This window comes from Haemaphysalis longicornis, unplaced genomic scaffold (genome assembly GCF_048455015.1).
Source record: "Haemaphysalis longicornis isolate Haplotype H1 unplaced genomic scaffold, Haemaphysalis longicornis Haplotype H1 scaffold_12, whole genome shotgun sequence".
In the NCBI taxonomy this organism is placed as follows: domain Eukaryota; kingdom Metazoa; phylum Arthropoda; class Arachnida; order Ixodida; family Ixodidae; genus Haemaphysalis; species Haemaphysalis longicornis.
Window position 1 is genome coordinate 33,461,843 of NW_027526225.1, and position 18,173 is coordinate 33,480,015.

At 48.5% G+C, this 18,173-nt stretch overlaps 1 protein-coding gene and 2 non-coding genes across 4 annotated transcripts in view; 1 reads left to right on the plus strand and 2 right to left on the minus strand.

Annotated features, from left to right (window-relative positions):
* The window catches only part of LOC144162553 (receptor-type tyrosine-protein phosphatase kappa-like), a 616,238-nt gene that overhangs the window by 342,481 nt on the left and 255,584 nt on the right, over nt 1–18,173 (minus strand). The gene's annotated exons all lie outside the window — the stretch shown is intronic.
* Nucleotides 2,535–2,606, minus strand: Trnat-ugu (transfer RNA threonine (anticodon UGU)). Its single transcript has one exon. It is a non-coding gene; the product is annotated as a tRNA-Thr (tRNA).
* On the plus strand, nt 4,239–4,310 carry Trnat-ugu (transfer RNA threonine (anticodon UGU)). Its single transcript has one exon. It is a non-coding gene; the product is annotated as a tRNA-Thr (tRNA).

Below are 18,173 nucleotides of genomic sequence, written 5' to 3' on the forward strand. Positions count from 1 at the left end.
GTATGCGATTATTTTTCGTGGTGTTATCTACTTCGTTGGTTTGCATTGTATGCTTTTTATCAACAGAGCGTCCTTGATACCCTCTGTATTCGTGATACGCTTGTTCGGTTGTATTTTTTATGTTTGTTGTTCGGTTATTCTGTAATTTTCGAGCTTCAACAGCTCTCCCGTAAAACCCCATCCATTGGGGTCTTTGAGGTATCTGTAAATAAATAAATAAATAAATAAATAAATAAATAAATAAATAAATATATAAATAAATCTACTCAGGCCAAGTTATAACCCGGATCCCAACCACGAGGCACAAGTGATTCCAAGGATAACAATGTTGGTGAGTGCATTCGGCAGGCATTCTGAGAAAATGAATGGCAGCCTACCATTGTTCCTGAAGAAGAAAGTGTATGACAGCTTCACCTTACAGGTACGTACCTGTGGGGTAGGAACTTGGAGACTCAGTAAGAGGGTTCAGCTTAAATAGAGGACGACTCAACGCACAATGGAACGGAAGATGATAGGTGTAATATTAAGGGACAAGAAGAGAGCGGAGTGGGTCAGGGAACCAACGCAGGTTTCGTACATATTAGTAGAAATTAAGAAGAAATGGACGTGAGCAGAGTGTGTAATACAAAGGCAAGATAACTGTTGGTCATTAAGGGTAACAGAGTAGATCCCTAGAGAAGGCAAGCGTGGCGCGGGGCGGTAAAAAGTTAGATGGGCAGATGAGATCACGAAGTTTGCGAGGATAAATTGGTCGCAATTATCGCAGGACCGGGGTAATTAGAGAGTAATGGGAGAGGCCTGTGACCCGCAGTGGGCGTGATAGGCTGGTCATTATATATATATATATATATATATATATATATATATATATATATATATATATATATATATATATATATATATATATATATACATACATATAAATATATATATATGTATATATATATATATATATATATTTAAGAGAAAATGTTCCTGGCTATAAGGTGTACGATAGAGAAGTCACTTTGCAAAACTCAACCATATTTATTCTAACGCTTCGACCAGGGGCCGGTCTGTTTCAAAGATGAAAAAGACCGGCCCCCGGTCGAAACATTAGGATAAATATTGTTATGTTTTTCAATGTGACTTCTGTATCGTATATATATATATATATATATATATATATATATATATATATATATATAGATATATATATATATATATATATATATATATATAGACCGAAAAGATAAAAACTCACACAGAGCGCGAAAAAAATAAGGTTAGTAGAGACAGAGACAAACGAGAAAGACGTAGAAAATAAAAATAAGTTTACTGACGTTTCATGGAGAGGACTCCCTTTCTTGTCTGTCTCTACTAACCATATATATATACATATATATATATATATATATATATATATATATATATATATAGTAAGGAAATGAGGGGCTCGTGGAGGAAATACAGAAAGGTAGGTCGGCAGTCTAAAATGCCAAAGGAGGCATAGGGGTGTGGTTAGGCTCTTTTCTTTTTCACTACGGTTAATTAAGTAAACATTTTTTTAAATATACAGAAGAAAGAAAGGAAAACACGCGCCCAGAGTGGGGACTGAACCCACGCCTTTCGATTACATGTCGAATGCCTTACCAATTCGGCTATCTGGTCGACTGTGTTCTCCTTCACTTTCTGGGCTATTTATATTTACTAGAAGTGTATCTGACGCTTGCGGGTGGTAGACAGCGCCATTCTGACTACACGGGGAGAGGGGGACCTTCTTTTCAATCCCCGGGGCGTGTGTCAAACGTCTACAGCCTGTCATGAGCGGGTTACTGGCGGGAAGCCCTCTTATGCTACCTAGGCATCAAGGCTGCCAGAACCGAGACCCTCGCTAGGCTTTCGCAGAATAATATAGTAAGGAAATGAGGGGCTCGTTGAGGAAATACAGAGAGATAGGTCGGCAGTCTACAATGCCAAAAGAGGCATAGGGGTGTGGTTAGGCTCTTTTCTTTTACACTACGGTTAATTAGGTAAACATTTTTTTTAAATATACAGAAGAAAGAAAGAAAAACACGCGCCCATAGTGGGGACCGAGCCCATGCCTTTCGATTACATGTCGAATGCCTTACCAATTCGGCTATCTGGGCCACTGTGTTCTCCTTCACTTTCTCGGCTATTTATATTTACTAGAAATGTATCTGACACTTGGGGTGGTAGCCAGCGCCACTCTGACTACACGGGGAGAAGGGGACCTTCTTTTCAATCCCCGGGGCGTGACTCGAACGTCTACATCCTGTCATGAGCGGGTTACTGGCGGGAAGCTCTCTTATGCTACTTAGGCATCAAGGCTGCTAGAACCGAGACCCTCGCTAGGCTTTCGCAGAATAATAGAGTAAGGAAATGAGGGGCTCGTTGAGGAAATACAGAAAGATAGGTCGGCAGTCTACAATGCCAAAGGAGGCACAGGGGTGTGGTTAGGCTCTTTTCTTTTTCACTACGGTTAATTAGTTAAACATTTTTTTAAATATACAGAAGAAAGAAAGAAAAACACGCGCCCAGAGTGGGGACCGAACCCACGCCTTTCGATTACATGTCGAATGCCTTACCAATTCGGCTATCTGGGCGACTGTCTTCTCCTTCACTTTCTGGGCTATTTATATTTACTAGAAGTGTATCTGACGCTTGAGGGTGGTAGCCAGCGCCACTCTGACTACACGGGGACAAGGGGACCTTCTTTTCAACCCCTGGGGCGTGACTCGATCGTCTACAGCCTGTGATGAGCGGGTTACTGGCGGGAAGCCCTCTTATGCTACCTAGGCATCAAGGCTGCCAGAACCTAGACCCTCGCTAGGCTTTCGCAGAATAATATAGTAAGGAAATGAGGGGCTCATTGAGGAAATACAGAAAGATAATTCGGCAGTCTACAATGCCAAAGGAGGCATAGGGGTGTGGTTAGGCTTTTTTCTTTTTCACTACGGTTATTAAGTAAACATTTTTTTTAAATATACAGAAGAAAGAAAGAAAAACACGCGCCCAGAGTGGGGACCGAGCCCACGCCTTTCGATTACATGTCGAATGCCTTACCAATTCGGCTATCTGGGCGACTGTGTTCTCCTTCTCTTTCTGGGCTATTTATATTTACCAGAAGTGTATCTGACGCTTGAGGGTGGTAGCCAGCACCACTCTGACTACACGGGGAGAAGGGGACCTTCTTTTCAACCCCCGGGCGTGACTCGAACGTCTACAGCCTGTCATGAGCGGGTTACTGGCGGGAAGCCCTCTTATGCTACCTAGGCATCAAGGCTGCCAGAACGGAGACCCTCGCTAGGCTTTCGAAGAATAATATAGTAAGGAAATGAGGGGCTCGTTGAGGAAATACAGAAAGGTAGGTCGGCAGTCTACAATGGCAAAGGAGGCATAGGGGTGTGGTTAGGCTCTTTTCTTTTTCACTACGGTTAATTAAGTAAACATTTTTTTTAAATATACATTAGAAAGAAAGAAAAACACGCGCCTAGAGTGGGGACCGAGCCCACGCCTTTCGATTACATGTCGAATGCCTTACCAATTCGGCTATCTGGGCGACTGTGTTCTCCTTCTCTTTCTGGGCTATTTATATTTACTAGAGGTGTATGTGACGCTGACTACACGGGGAGAAGGGGACCTTCTTTTCAACTCCCGGGGCGTGACTCGAACGTCTACAGCCTGTCATGAGCGGGTTACTGGCGGGAAGCCCTCTTATGCTACCTAGGCATCAAGGCTGCCAGAACTGAGACCCTCGCTAGGCTTTCGCAGAATAATATAGTAAAGAAATGAGGGGCTCGTTGAGGAAATACAGAAAGATAGGTCGGCAGTCTACAATGCCAAAGGAGGCATATGGATGTGGTTGGGCTCTTTTCTTTTTAACTACGGTTAATTAAGTAAACATTTTTTTTTAATATACAGAAGAAAGAAAAACACGCGCCCAGAGTGGGGACCGAACCCACGCCCTTCGATTACATGTCGAATGCCTTACCAATTCGGCTATCTGGGCGACTGTGTTGTCCTTCACTTTCTGGGCTATTTATATTTACTAGAAATGTATCTGACGCTTGAGGGTGGTAGCCAGCGCCACTCTGACTACACGGGGAGAAGGGGACCTCCTTTTCAACCCCCGGGGCGTGACCCGCTCATAACAGGCTGTAGACGTTCGAGTCACGCTCCGGGCCTTAAAAAGAAGGTCCCCTTCTCCCAGTGTAGTCGCCCAGGAGAACACAGTCGCCCAGATAGCCGAGTTGGTAAGGCATTCGACATGTAATCGAAAGGCGTGGGTTCGGTCCCCACTCTGGGCGGGTGTTTTTCTTTCTTTCTTCTGTATATTAAAAAAAATGTTTACTTAATGAACTGTTGTGAAAAAGAAAAGAGCCTAACCACACCCCTCTGCCTCCTTTGGCATTGTAGACTGCCGACCTATCTTTCTCTATTTCCTCAACGAGCCCCTCATTTCCTTACTATATTAATCTGCGAAAGCCTAGCGAGGGTCTCGGCTCTGGCAGCCTTGATGCCTAGGTAGCATAAGAGGGCTTCGCGCCAGTAACCCGCTCATGACAGGCTGTAGACGTTCGAGTCGCGCCCCGGGGGTTGAAAAGATAGTCCCCTTCTCCCCGTGTATTCAGAGTGGCGCTGGCTACCACCCTCAAGCGTCAGATACACTTCTAGTAAATATAAATAGCCCAGAAAGTGAAGGAGAACACAGTCGCCCAGATAGCCGAATTGGTAAGGCATTCGACATGTAATCGAAAGGCATGGGTTCGGTCCCCAATCTGGGCGCGTGTTTTTCTTTCTTTCTTCTGTATATTTAAAAAAAGAAATGTTTACCTAATTACCCGTAGTGAAAAAGAAAAGAGCCTTACCACACCCCCATGCCTCCTTTGGCATTGTAGGCTGCCGACCTATCTTTCGGTATTTCCTCAACGAGCCCCTCCTTTCCTTACTATATTATTCTGCGAAAGCCTAGCGAGGGTCTCGGCTCTGGCAGCCTTGATGCCTACGTAGCATAAGAGGGCTTCCCGCCAGTAACCCGCTCATGACAGGCTGTAGACGTTCCAGTCACGCCCCGGGGGTTGAAAAGAAGGTCCCCTTCTCCCCGTGTAGTCAGAGTGGCGCTGGCTACCACCCTCAAGCGTCAGATACACTTCTAGTAAATATAAATAGCCCAGAAAGTGAAGGAGAACACAGTTGCCCAGATAGCCGAATTGGTGAGGCATTCGACATGTAATCGAAAGGCGTGGGTTCGGTGCTCACTCTGGGCGCGTGTTTTTCTTTCTTTCTTCTGTATATTTAAAAAATGTGTACTTCATTAACCGTAGTGAAAAAGAAAAGAGCCTAACCACACCCCCATGCCTCCTTTGGCGTTGTAGACTGCTGCCCTATCCTTCGGTATTATATATATATATATAATGTGTGGGCATTGGGGGTGTACTGTTGTGATATTTGTGCCTGGAAGCGAGATGACCGTTGTTATATCCAGTGTGGAACACGGCGGGTCAATCCCTCTGTTCCTTCTACCCATCCAAACCCATCGCCACTGTCATCTGTGTATAACCATCATCATCCCCGGACAGTTCCGTCTTTCGGTGGCCTGTGCTCGGGAGCCTAATTAAAAGTGGTCCTTCAGCACCTCGGAGCTCTGTCTCTCAAGTGGTGGAGGGTGCGCTCGATTCCTCCGGTTACCTCCCTTGGTTGCACCGCTGGAGCTTCGATCAGGTCGGCGACTGCCGGAGGCAGACATCCCCATGCAGCAGGAAAGCAGCCGTGGTGCTTCCAACGCAGGAGCTCCTGCTCAGCCTGCCTTCACGATCACCACTCCCCAGCGTGATCCTCCGGACTTCGCTGGCCTACGGGGCGATGATGTGGAAGAATGGCTCGACCACTTCAATCGAGTGAGTTTGTACAACCGGTGGGATGACACGTTCAAACTCCGCATAGTTGCTTTTTCCCTAACCGAAGTAGCGAAGACATGGTTCTTCAACAATCGGGACACCTTCGATGATTGGTCAGGTTTCACCCAAGAGTTACGCAAGGTATTTGGTACATCGTCTGGTCGCTTGGCAGCCAAGAAGAAACTTGACGCTCGGGTGCAGCACGCGGAGGAGACATATGCTTCCTACATTGAGGATGTCCTCGCGCTGTGCCGTCGAGTTGATAAAGATATGCCCGAAACGGACAAGGTGCGGCACATCATTAAAGGGGTCTCCTATTTTGCTTTCAACGCTATGGCGATCCAGAATCCCGCTACCGTGGCCGATGTGCGAAGCATTTGTCAGCGCCTTGACCAACTTCAGGCTATCCGACTCCAACCCGATCCCTGGAGCATCGGCTCTTCGGGGAGTACAGAGCTGCGTTCTTTGATTCGGGCCATCATTCGCGAAGAGTTACAGCAGCGCGATGCACCCTGTCATCACAGCAATCCGGTCAATGACGTCCACGCACAAGGGCTGCGTGACATAATTAGAGAGGAGCTCGCAGCTGTGACAACCGTTCCGCGGCTCAGCCAGTCTGCTTTACTTCACGTGCCTACATACTCGGAAGCTGCTTCAAGGCAACCTGTGTCCACAGAGCACATTGCACCTCCAACTCCTCACGGCCACTTGACCGCCATTTCTACGCCTTCCGCTCAACCGTTTTTTCGTTCAACGTGGCGAGCACCGCGTCCTATAGATGACCGGCCTGTCTGCTACTACTGCGGCATCCGGGGGCACATCTCTCGATTTTGCCGTCGACGGCAGCAAGACGAGAGGCGCGGCTACGCCCCTTACGAGCGGGACTACTACAGCTACTCTCCTCGTCAGCATGCGTATTCATCATCTCCTCGCCGCCGATCACCGCCTCCTGACACCAGAGACCTTCCGCGGGACTCCCGGCCCTCTCGCCGTCGTTCTCCTTCGCCCTTCCAGCGCGCTTTGTCTCCTCTTCGTCCCGTTTCCAATACTTCCAACCAGCACCAGGAAAACTAGATGCTGCAGTTTTTGGAGGTAAAACTGCATCACCTGGAACGTCCACAAGTCCTCCCGAACTTCCGTCTAATATGTTGTCTGTCTTCGTCGAAGGCATTCAAGTGGAAGCATTAGTTGATACCGGAGCAAGTATTTCTGTAATTCATGCTGATTTGTGTTCACGTCTTCGCAAGGTAAAGACTCCGTATACTGGTCATTGCTTACGTGGCGCTAATGGGAATGACATCACACCTTTGGGATATTGTACCGTGCGTGTTTTAATCGGAGAAGTCCGCCATCACATTCAGTGTGCTGTTCTGTTTCCCTGTGCCCATAAACTCATCCTTGGTTGGGACTTTCTTTCTTCTGCCTCGGCTGTTATCTCCTGCCGTCAACCAACTATCCACATCGCCGACACCCAACAACCAAATTATCAGGACGCACCACGGCAAACACTAAAATTGAATGCCGATCACGTTTTGGCGGCCGGTTGCGAAGAGATTCTGTCGGTCACATCAGACGAAATTGTCGACGGCGACGTGGTTGCAATTCCGTGCAGTCGACTTTTGCCGCAAGGCATTGCCATTGCCACCTGCCTTGTTCGATTCGTGTGTGGGTCCGCAGCCTTGGTTGCCCGTAACACCACACATTTACCAATACTACTGTCACATGGAACTACTATAGCTTCAGTGGCCGACAGCCACCCTGCAGCAGTCGTTTCCTCTGGCCAGCGTTCTTCAAACAAGCCCGCGTCTGCTTCGCCTGGTGATTTGTCGATTCTCGCGGCCACTCTCAGTCCCGACCTAACGTCAAACCAGACCAAATTATTGCTTGATCTTCTGTCCAAGCACCGGGCTTCGTTTGACGTGCATTCGCCTGGCCTCACACAGACCACTGCCACAGAGCATCGAATTCAAACAGATGGTTCGGCTGTGATCCGTCGCAGACCGTATCGTGTGTCCTCGTCCGAGCGCAAGATAATTGAAGATAATGTGGCCGATATGCTAAAGCGCAAAGTCATTCGCCCATCTACAAGTTCATGGTCATCGCCCGTTGTGCTGGTCGAGAAAAAAGATGGCTCTGTGCGTTTCTGCGTCGATTATCGGGCGCTTAATAAGATTACGCGAAAGGACGTATATCCTATGCCCCGCATAGACGACGCTTTAGACTGTTTACAGGGGGCTGAGTACTTCTCCAGCTTGGATCTTCGATCGGGGTACTGGCAAATCCCGATGCACGAAGCGGACAAAGAAAAGACGGCATTTACCACCCCAGATGGCCTTTATGAATTTAATGTGATGCCGTTCGGCCTTTGTAATGCCCCGGCTACATTCGAACGCATGATGGACACTGTGCTTCGTGGCCTCAAATGGAAAACGTGTCTATGTTATCTAGACGACGTGGTAATCTTTTCGTCCACATTTTCGCAGCATCTCGAGCGCCTTGATCAGGTGCTAACTTGCCTTTCTAATGCCGGCCTGCAAATGAATACTAAAAAGTGTCATTTCGCTAGTAAGAGCATCAAAGTGCTGGGACATGTGGTTTCCAAGGATGGAATACGCCCGGACCCGGATAAGACTGCTGCCGTTATCGGTTTTCCTCGGCCACTACAACAGAAAGATTTGCGAAGCTTTCTTGGTCTCGCATCATACTTCCGGCGTTTCATTTGCAATTTTGCAACGCTCGCTTCCTCTCTGCACAAGCTTTTACGAGCCAACGTGCCCTTCGTCTGGACGAACGAGTGCCAGGAAGCTTTTCAAGCCCTCAAAGACGCCCTTACGTCCGATCCCGTCCTGCGCCATTTTGACGAGACAGCACCCACTTTACTGCACACTGACGCCAGCGGCTGCGGCATTGGTTCTGTTCTCCTGCAGCAAGATGCTCATCATCGTGAAAGGGTGGTCGCGTACGCCAGTCGCGCCTTGACACCAGCAGAGCAGAACTACAGTATCACCGAGCAAGAATGCCTCGCAGTTGTTTGGTCAATTCAGAAGTTTCGTCCCTACCTATACGGCCGTCATTTTACCATCGTCACAGACCACCATGCCCTCTGCTGGCTATCGACAATGAAGAATTTGTCTGGGCGCCTAGGCCGCTGGGTGCTGCGTCTACAACAGTACGACTTCACCATCACGTACAAATCCGGCAAAAAGCATCTGGATGCCGACGCCCTGTCGCGGTGCCCCCTATCCTCCTCGTCGCAGCCGGCCGTGTCGCAAGCCTCCTCCGACTCCAGTCAGCCGTGTTTACCCATGGCCCCCCTCAACCACGCTTCCGTACCCGACTCTACCGAACTGCAAACGCTACAGCGCGCAGACTCTTATTGTCGCATTTTAATCGACCGCCTTGATGGATCCATCCAGCCACCCAATAGCCGCTTGCGACGTCAACTTCATCTATTTCGGATCATTAATGGAGTTCTCTGCCGCGCAAACCACCACCCTGCCGGCTATGAATGGGTTCCTGTTGTTCCCCGTCAACTCCGCCGACGCATACTCGAGGCGCTTCACGATGATGCCACTTCTGGACATCTCGGGTTTCAGAAGACGTATGAACGCGTTCGCAGTCGATTTTTCTGGCCCGGCCTCTCTACCAGTGTCGCACAATACGTGGCCTCTTGTGATTCGTGCCAGCACCGCAAGCGATCGACGTCACCCCCTGCCGGTTTGCTTCAACCAGTTCCATGCCCCTACGCTCCGTTTGAAGCCGTAGGCATAGACTTGTACGGGCCCCTACCTCCAACAACCGATGGTTTCCGCTGGATTGTGACGGCTGTGGATCATTTGACCCGCTACGCTGAGACCGCTCCCCTTAAATGTGGTAGTGCTCAAGAAGTCGCTGACTTTGTATTACGCAGTATCATCTTGCGACATGGCGCACCTCGGGTCCTGCTGAGTGACCGTGGCAAGACATTTCTTTCCCACGTCCTTGCGGAAGTCCTTCAGGCTGCCGACACCGTCCATAAAACGACTTCTAGTTACCATCCCCAGACGAACGGGCTCACCGAGCGATTCCACCGCACTCTGTCCGACATGATCTCGATGTACGTCAGCCCGGACCACCGCAACTGGGACATCATCCTACCTTTCGTGACGTTCGCATATAATTCAGCTGTCCAGCGCACCACCGGTTACTCGCCCTTCTTTCTTGTTTACGGCCGTCCCCCCTCTTTTGCTCTGGACACCGCCTTTTTCTCGGCTCCGATCCCCGCCATTTCGCCTTTTCACGATCAGTTCACCCAACGGATCGCTCACTGTCGACGTGTGGCCAGAGACCGCACCGAATCCAGCCAGCAAGAACGGAAAGCCCGGTACGACTCATCACACTGCTCCGTTCAATTCTCCAAAGGAGACGAAGTTCTTCTTTGGACCCCTGTTCGTACTCCAGGACTCTGCGAAAAGTTTCTTCACCGCTACCTGGGACCCTACGTTATAATCGAGCAGACCTCACCAGTTAATTATCGCGTTTCTCCAGTGGATGCTTCACCGGACCGTCGGCGCCGTGGAACTGAAATAGTGCACGTTTCACGGTTAAAACCGTTCACCCGTCGCCAGCTCTAACCCCGTACGGCCAGGCGGCCGCCTTCAGCAGCGGGGGGAAGTGTGTGGGCATTGGGGGTGTACTGTTGTGATATTTGTGCCTGGAAGCGAGATGACCGTTGTTATATCCAGTGTGGAACACGGCGGGTCAATCCCTCTGTTCCTTCTACCCATCCAAACCCATCGCCACTGTCATCTGTGTATAACCATCATCATCCCCGGACAGTTCCGTCTTTCGGTGGCCTGTGCTCGGGAGCCTAATTAAAAGTGGTCCTTCAGCACCTCGGAGCTCTGTCTCTCAAGATATATATATATATATATATATATATAGACTGAAAAGATAAAAACTCACACAGAGCGCGAAAAAAATAAGGTTAGTAGAGACAGAGACAAACGAGAAAGACTTAGAAAATAAAAATAAGTTTAGTGACGTTTCAGAAAAGGAGTCCTCTCACTGAAACGTCAGTAAACTTATTTTTATTTTCAAAGTCTTTCTCTTTTGTCTCTGTCTCTACTAACCTTATATATATATATATATATATATATATATATATTCTACGGGGATGGGTTGCTCAACGCAAGGTAGCTAAAGTAGCTGACGAAAGGCCTTTAATGACCGTTATCCAAGATGGAGCGGGTTCACAGACGCGCGCCTATCGTCTTCGTCGTTGGTGGTTTTCGTTCTGTTGGCACTGTCGATGCTGCTTTCGCGGCTGCGGGGTCTGGCGCACTATCGTGTTTCGTTTATTAGCGCCTGTACCATTCATCTCCTTTACAATATAAATATATATATATATTTATATATATATAAATATATATATATATATATATTTATCAGTGTGTTGAGCCGAAAAAATACCGTTTTGGTAACGGTTCGTGGTTCAGGCGAAATCATTGCGTTCCGGTTCAGTTCCGGTTCGACAAGTTCTCGTGCCGAACCGGTTCGCGAACCAGTTTGATGAGTTGAATTATCACTGACATTAGCAAAAAACATTTATTAGTTTAAACAACAGTCAAATCAAAAATTCAAAATGCTGCGTTTTCCCAAGGGCAGTGGAGCGATTGCAAAGCAAACTTTAAACAATTACGAGATATTAGAAAAACAGACGAAGTGGCTACGATTTACCACTTACTTTCTCGCCAAGAATTTATCTCTTCCTAGCAACTATTCAAAAAGTCACTGCCAAGAGAAATGACGGTGGGTTATATTTTCTGCCGTTTCCTTTTTTGTTGAAATCGCAATCGTCGCTATAGGATCACCCAACACGCTAAACTTAAAGCCTTAAATTTAGGCCTGCGTACTTGCGCATTCAAATACCAGCGGTTAAGAGCAATGGCGCACATTTTTTTATATTTGTAACAAAACAGAAATATTCTTACAACAGGCACACAAATACTACCAATGAATTAGATTATTTGGTCAACCTGAATAATTTGCTAGCTGTCACCTTATCGAATGTGTTTGCCACACTTTTGTTAAAAGAAAACTTTAGTTAACGCTCAGTCACTGCATCATTGCTCTGACCACTGCAATTTCTTTTGCGATAGCTATGCCGGATGTGTGCATTACAATTAGTATGTCCTAAAATCGCCTGACTCCCGGCCATCGTTCAGTGTGTTACATTGTGGAATCTCATAACACATTGTGCTGTTACAAAATGAAAGGAAAATGGGACGCGCGGAGCATGAGATGGGACATTTTTGCGTAGACGCTCTTTAATTGGTCCACAGCAGTACTCCCCTCCGGAACGAGTAGCAGTAGAAGCGATGTAGCGAGTTGGGTAGTCAGTAGAAGTGCACGTTCGAAAAAAAGCAGATGTGGAACAGACAAAACTGCAGAACAAGCAGAAAAGGTGGTCGCTGGGGGAATGGGACAGTGTGAGGTACCGGCCTGCCTTTCTGCACGTGTCATTTGCTTTATTACTGTTTCTGCTTCCAAGATAAGGTCGAGGGCTGCAGTTTCTTGCCAAGAGATTAAGTGCGCACCTTAACAGCTTTCCCTGAAATATCTTTTATTGGTATCTGTAAAAAACAGAAGTTGTCCACCGTATACTGTCCTCAGATACTGACCACGGAACTCACTAATTTCGATTGATGACACGTTTGGTTGTGAAAGGCAGGGCAAAGAAAAGTATAGAGCAATATCTACGTTGTGGGGCTTTTTTTACTTATTTGGTTTTACTTACGTTTTCTGTAATATTATAAAACAATATCATTCGCCTTTTCTTTTTTGTTGTTTTCTGGGTAAACACATTTATAAAGAACTGGCGCATTTGATGCTTCGTGCTATATCTCTACTCCGAGGCGCGGTTTATGTTGAAGGCCAGCAGACTTATTTTAACGAGCTGGTGATATTAAACGTGGATCAAAATCGTGATACACGGACGTTCTCGATTTCCATCTACTTCAGAAAAACTGACGTGGGGAAAGGAAATGGAGGCCACTTGTGGTCAGCAGCAAAAGGCTTCGTTACTGAGCTGCTCCTACGGTCACACTTGTCAAGTATTACCAATTCGCAGGTGTTAGACCTTTAAAACAAACTATGAAATGCAAAAAGTTTGCACAAATATGGTGTGGGCTTTCCGTGTTGCACAGTGGAACACTCCTGTAGCCTGATTGCTCCAATAAAGTCGCAGCTAAGGGAATGCCAAAGTCGTTTTATACCCCCTGCAAGCTGCTGAGAATGAAACTTCGTTTGATTAGCTTGCACTACGGTCGCGTTTCCAGCAGCAACATACCATTGCAACATTGGTGCTCATTCATTACCCCTGCTGTTACGTAGAGCATGATTGTGTTCAGTTGTCGGGAGGGGAAAGTGCGCGAGCGGGTACGAAGTATGGTACATGAAAGAAAAAAAGGCCTGAATTGCATTGGCTGTGCAATATCAACAACGGAGGGTCGAACCGTTTCGGCATGAACCGGTAACCATTATTGCTTTTTTCGGTTCAGTTCTGTTTCGACACCCTATATATATATATATATATATATATATATATATATATATATATATATATATATATATATATATATATATATATATATATATATATATATATATATATATATATACATATAACAGTGCTGGGCTTGGCAGCTGAATAGTATATTAAATTAGAGTCACCACAAAAAACATAACAATATTTAATACGACGTTTCGGTTGGAAACCAGCCTTTTTCAAGGGAAAAGGGTTCGTTTCCGGCCGAAACGTCGTATTAAATATTGTTATGTTTTTCGTGGTGACTCTAATTTAATATATATATATATATATATATATATATATATATATATAGGGTCAGGGACGACCCTGTCGGCTGCCCGGGCAGGGCAGAAGAATAGAGCTAAGAATGATGAATGGCACTCGCCCGTCCTGCCGGGGTGGTCGCGGGTTTGCTCCACTTTCGTTCTTTCCAAATTCTTTATCTGTTTCAATGACTTACCATATCCTCCCCTTTGCTTTCCGAGGTTTTCTTGATGGCATTCAGAAAACCTCGAAAGCAAAGGGGAGAATGAGGTAGGCCATAGACACAGATGAATTTTTTTAGGCAGAAAGAAAGTCGTGAAAAAATGCCTGCCGGGTGGGAACCGAAACCACAACCTCGAGAATACGCGTCTGGTGCGATGACCACTACGCTACCAGCGGGGCTGTTTCCCCATCGCTTTCTTGGGTATTTACGTTAAGATATTTTAAGAAGTCCGAATGCACTTTATAAGCGACCCCAAACCTTCCACCGCCGGCGGCGGCGTCCGCAGTCCTCCTCTCCCTAGCAACGGCGTGGAGCGGAGAGGAGCGTCGGTAGCAACGGCGCGGTGACGTCCCTTCACCACGTGACCGCGCTCGCTCCGCCTCCTCGCCGTGGCTGCGCGGGTGCGCGCCGCTCCCCGCACCGCTCCTCGCGCCGTGACGTCATGGTATGACGTCACATCGCGCCTCCTCTCCCCAGCAGCTGCCGCGCGCCTCTCTCTCCACCGTGACGTCACACTCTCTCCTCTCCCCCTCGCTCGGCTGCAGCTGCCGTGCGCCGCTGTCCCTCTCCCCTTGCGCTCGCCTCCTCTCTCAGCCACCTGGCTCGGCGCGCTCGGCGCGGCGTACCCCCCTATATATTCAGCGATAAACTGCCAGACCTCCGTGGGTCGGCTCGCGCGCGCTCACGGGCGAATGCCAACGGATTTTAACTTTACTCCCCCTCATAGCATCACCCCGTGCATTCGCACTTAACCATGTTCACCCTCGAGGAAATGCTTGGGAGTTTTTTTTGTTTCCTGCACTTGGGGTGGTAACCAGCGCCACTGGGACTACTCGGGGTGAAGGGGACCTTCTTTTTAAACCTCGGGCCGGAAATCGAGTGTCTTTATCTGTTCTTCATCTTCAAAAATTCTTCATCTGTTTCTATGACCTACCGCATTCTCCTCTTTGCTTTACGAGGTTTTGTTATGGCCAACCCTAATTTTTCTGCCTTTATTCAACGAGCCCCTAATTTCCCATTCTTATTCGCTACAGCTATATAAACACACACACTCTCACTCTATAAAATACACACACTCGTAAAAAATTCACACTCGTATAATTCACACTCGTAATTCGTATAAAATTCACACTCTCGTTCTATAGAATATATATATATATTTTATAGAACAGAGACGTACGGGACGAGGGATTCCGGAAGGACACATATCAAAGTTGCAGTCCTTATTGCCAGTGCTGTTTGGCGTTTTAACAGTGTTTTATAGTGCCGAATGAAATATGATTGCCTTTTTTTTATGCAGGAATAAATCATTGAAAATTCAAGTCGAGAAAAAATGCGCCGTTTTTTCCGGAAGCGGGAATCGAACCCACAACCTCCGCATAACGCGTGCGGTGCTCTACCATTGAGCTAGTTCCGCGGCGACTCCTCTTTTGACTATACAGCGGGGTTTTGTATTTACGACTGCTCAGAGCCCGGTCAACTAGCGCCGCCCCTCGACAACCGCGGGAAGACGTAGAACGTCTTTTCCCAGCGGCCGCAAGTAAGACATGGTCGGAAGTCGGGGATAGCCAAAGGCATTTCAGACTGCTGAAGCCAGAACCCTCGTAAGGCATTTTATAGAACAGAGACGTACGGGACGAGGGATTCCGTTAGGACACATATCAAAGTTGCAGTCCTTATTGCCAGTGCTGTTTGGCGTTTTAATAGTGTTTTATAGTGCCGAATGAAATATGATTGCCTTTTTTTATGCAGGAATAAATAATTGAAAATTCAAGTTGAGAAAAAAAGCGCCGTTTTTCCCGAAGCGGGAATCAAACCCACAACCTCCGCTTAACGCGTGCGGTGCTCTACCATTGAGCTAGTTCCGCGGCGACTCCTCTCTCGACTATACAGCGGGGTTTTGTATTTACGACTGCTCAGAGCCCGGTCAACTAGCGCCGCCCCTCGACAACCGCGGGAAGACGTAGAAGGTCTTTTCCCACCGGCCGCACGTAAGACGTGGTCGGAAGTCGGGGATAGCCAAAGGCATTTCAGACTGCTGAAGCCAGAACCCTCGTAATGCATTTTATAGAACAGAGACGTACGGGACGAGGGATTCCGTAAGGACACATATCAAAGTTGCAGTCCTTATTGCCAGTGCTGTTTGGCGTTTTAACAGTGTTTTATAGTGCCGAATGAAATATGATTGCCTTTTTTATGCAGGAATAAAGAATTGAATGTGGGGACCAGGGTTCTGACGGCGGCCTAGCTCGATCCTCGAGATCCGGCCGCACGGCTAGCTCCACTGAACACCGCCACGGATCACCAACTTGGCGTATCGGCAGCGAACAGCAAGGAACACAGGACACAGAATTCGCCCACTCCGACGTTTATTGCAATGCAATAAAGGAGATGTCGGGGCGCGTCGTTCTACACCGCCGACCACATTAGCCAGGGCGGGAGAGACAGGCGCGAGGGCAGACAAAGGCAGGCCAAAAAGGAGCGAGTCGTACTTACGGCCGCTCCCGACGATGGTTCGTGTCCCAAGAGGCCCTACCTCCGTCACCCGCCTCGGACCAGGCCGCCGGAGCTTCCGGGCAAACCTCTCACGTCAGGGGGTCGGCCGCGCCCCCTCGCTCTCACGGGCATCCTCCCGGAGGGGAAGCGCGCGACCGCGGAGAGAGAGGTACCACCCCTCTCGCCTCCGCGGCGGGCCGAGAGGGATAGCAAAGATGGCGGAGCTCCGCAATTCCAACATCCCTCCCCCCTTTGACCAAAGCCGCTCGACCTCGAGGGCTCCGGCGAACGATGACCTCACCGTCCGTTTCGCTGCCTGGCACACCTCCTTGAGCAAGTCCAAGAAAGTCCGATCCCGAACATGCGCAACTGCGCCAACGTCCTCCGCACTGCCACCACATAGTTCGCCACAACATCGCCTCCTTTAACTAGGCCACAATCACCACATAGTTCGCCACAGTCCGCCAGTTGACTTGATTTCGTCAGCCAGCCCCAGGTCCGCAGGCCCCGCCGGAGAAGTAGGCTGGGCCGGTTGAGCAAAGGGCCCCGGCGCCGGCTGCTCCCAGGCGGTCACTTCCCGCAGCGGTTCGCCCCACGCCGACGGGGCGCTTGCCTGCCGCACCGCCGGCGGCTTCCGCTGCTTGCGGGTTCAGCAGTGACCACCTCTGATGCCCGGACCCGGGACGGAATCCCTCGTCCCGTACGTCTCTGTTCTATAAAATGCATTACGAGGGTTCTGGTTTCAGCAGTCTGAAATGCCTTTGGCTATCCCCGACTTCCGACCAGGTCTTACGTGCGGCCGCTGGGAAAAGACGTTCTACGTCTTCCCGCGGTGGTCGAGGGGCGGCGCTAGTTGACCGGGCTCTGAGCAGTCGTAAATACAAAACCCCGCTGTATAGTCGAGAGAGGAGTCGCCGCGGAACTAGCTCAATGGTAGAGCACCGCACGCGTTTTGCGGAGATTGTGGGTGCGATTCCCGCTTCCGGAAAAAACGGCGCATTTTTTCTCGACTTGAGTTTTCAATTATTTATTCCTGCATAAAAAAAAGGCAATCATATTTCATTCGGCACTATAAAACACTGTTCAAACGCCAAACAGCACTGGCAATAATGACTGCAACTTTGATATGTGTCCTTACGGAATCCCTCGTCCCGTACGTCTCTGTTCTATAAAATGCATTACGAGGGTTCTGGCTTCAGCAGTCTGAAATGCCTTTGGCTATCCCCGACTTCCTACCACGTCTTACGTGCGGCCGCTGGGAAAAGACGTTCTACGTCTTCCCGTGGTGGTCGAGGGGCGGCGCTAGTTGACCGGGCTCTGAGCAGTCGTAAATACAAAACCCCGCTGTATAGTCGAGAGAGGAGTCGCCGCGGAACTAGCTCAATGGTAGAGCACCGCACGCGTTATGCGGAGGTTGTGGGTTCGATTCCCGCTTCCGGAAAAAACGGCGCATTTTTTCTCGACTTGAATTTTTAATTATTTATTCCTGCATAACAAAAAAGGCAATCATATTTTATTCGGCACTATAAAACGCTGTTAAAACGCCAAACAGCACTGGCAATAGGGACCGGGCAGCTGGACGGGTGGCGCCACCACTCGGCGCTCCCCTCGTCAGTGGAATGAGCCGGTGCATTGGACTACACAGCCTCCCGTTGTTTTTGTCGTGTTTGCTTCGGTGCTTTGAATGTTTTGGTGGTGTTGTGAGCGTAAATGTGCGGTG